The 2,440-nt window shown below is 48.9% G+C and overlaps 1 pseudogene; it reads left to right on the forward strand.

Moving 5' to 3' along the window:
• The first annotated feature begins 582 nt into the window (after window positions 1-582).
• LOC116887183 lies at window positions 583-1,017 on the forward strand (annotated as a pseudogene).
• Window positions 1,018-2,440: the final 1,423 nt, after the last annotated feature.

Below are 2,440 nucleotides of genomic sequence, written 5' to 3' on the forward strand. Positions count from 1 at the left end.
CAACTTTTATTTTGTCTTTTTTTTTTTTTTTTTTCGGAGCTGAGGATCGAACCCAGGGCCTTGTGCTTGCTAGGCAAGTGCTCGACCCCTGAGCTAAATCCCCAACCCCGGGCAATAGACTCTGAATGGGCATCAAATGGCCGGTTCTCCAAACCGGTGCCTGCAAACCTACCATCCATAGAAGAGTGTATGCGACAGAGGCTTGCAGAGCCCCGTCTACAAAGAGTTTCCACCTCTGAAGAGGTGATGCATCAATGCCGGCCTCAGCACATTTGCAGAAGAGAAACAACTGAGGCTTAGGGGCCACATGTGACCTGGTGGGGGTCCCCTGATGGAAGAAGGGGTTACTGGTGGCCAATGTAAAGAGAACATGGTCAGAGCTCACGCTGGGCTGTGGCCTGGAGTCCTATTCACTCTGCTGTACTCTCTGCACAACCCCCCCCCCCCCCCCCCTCTGAGGAGTGGTCCTGGACAGGAGTACCTCAGGGAGGGCAAACCTGGGTCCTCAGTCTCCTCACGGACCCTGGGATGTGGTCTGTGGACTTGGTATTTAAAATCTTCTAAGACAGCTGCCTGAGAGTTCAACGGCAAACTTAAGAGATGCTGTTGAAGGGTAAAAGTGGTTCTGGAAAAGGAGGGAAAGGAGGTGAAGCCTCTGGGAGTGACCGGGGTGACAAGAAGTCTCGGGGTCCTAAAGGTGGTGGCAAGGCAGTAAAGGTCAGACACATTCCATGTGAAAAATCATGGGAAAATCATGGAAACCATGGAAAAGTTAAAGTCTGGGATGAGATCCAGTGAAGTGGCCATACAAAATAGTGAAGATACAGCCAGACAAGGGGGTGACTTGAGTTAGAGGACCAGAGGATCCATGGTGGGGCCATTTCAAGAAGCAGCCTTTGCCTGTAGTGGGATGGATAAGCCTGTGTTTACAGACCCACCAGTTAAGACAAAATTTGGATATCATATTATTATGGTTGAAGGGAGAAAATAAAATCACATGAAAGACTGAAAAAAAAATCTTCTAAGAGTACTAACCATAAAAATAAGAGTTTTACTAGTCCTTAAAGAGTCGAATAAAATGTCCCTTTATCCTCTGAGTTCCTATCTCCATCTGAGCAAACAGTGCCCCCCTTCTTGTCCTTCTCAATACTGACAAGGTCAAACAAAGTTAGACATTAAAGGGATCCCAGACCCTTTCAGAAGGGAAGGGTTGTTGTTATTTTCTTTGGCTGAGTTGGTTTCAGAATTTCAAAGAAGACGATCATCTGTGGGAACAGCTGGCTTTCAGACCCTACCAGCGGTTGTCACACTCAGTATGGGGAAGGCTGCAGGGGCCTCTCTGCTCACAGAAGACATTTCCGGATAGAGTCAAGAGGGTGGACAGGGGACTAGGCAGGGTGGTGGAACTCCAGTGTTCTGTCTTTGGTTTCTGTCCCGGGGAAGAAGGTGTGGGTCTTTCCCATTTCGCGGGCACCTTGAGGTCCTCCGAGCTCAGCATATAGGAGCATCAGAAAAAGGAGTTCAATGTTCTCAGCCTGCACATATCCTGCAGTGCCCTACTTGAAAGTTGAGCTGCAGGCCCAAGGAAGCTTCCAGATCCACAGTGATAGATAGAATGGAAGATGGCGGGGATGGGGATTTAGCTCAGTGGTAGAGCGCTTGCCTAGCAAGCGCAAGGCCCTGGGTTTGGTCCCTAGCTCTGAAAAAAAGAAAAAAAAAAAAAAAAAAAAAGAAAAAAAAGAATGGAAGATGGCTGTGTCAATAAACCAAACAGAATCTGGCTGTTTTCCCGCAGGGTCTCAACCACTCCCTGAGCTGTGATGGCCCAGTCAGGCCCGCTAGGGCCAGAGAACAGAGAAGAGGCAAACCTAAGGACCTCGCATTTGGAATGCAAGGTTACATTAAAATAAGTGTAGATGTGGGAAATGACAGAGTGGCTCTCTATGAAGCCAGTGTGGCCGGAGGCAGCAGCAGTAGAATGGGGGGCGGGGAGAGGGGGAGGGAGGATGTCCTACCTGCAAGTCATTCACCAACCCCCATACTGTCACTCAGCCAAATTGGCGTATATCAGTTTAAACCCAACAGCAACTTACTTGGACCAAGTAAGTGGCTTTAAGACATGAAAAGTTGGGCTGGAGAGATGCCTCGGTGGCCAAAAGCACTGGCTGCTCTTCCAGAGGTCCTGAGTTCGAATCCCAGTGCCCCCTTCTGGTGTGTCTGAAGACAGCGACAGTGTACTCATATACATAAAATAAATAATTCTTCTAAGGAAAAAAAAAACACCACAGCCAACGTGTGATGGTTGAGGTCAGCAAACCGGACATGTTACCTTCTGCTGAAGCTCTACCTTCTCCACTAACTCCACCTCAGCAAGACCCTGTGAGGAAACCTGTCGCCTGGCTCTGGTACCAACCTGCTGGGATCCTCCCAAAACCCTCAG

The sequence above is a fragment of the Rattus rattus genome, chromosome 18 (assembly GCF_011064425.1).
Source record: "Rattus rattus isolate New Zealand chromosome 18, Rrattus_CSIRO_v1, whole genome shotgun sequence".
Taxonomy (NCBI): Eukaryota; Metazoa; Chordata; class Mammalia; order Rodentia; family Muridae; genus Rattus; species Rattus rattus.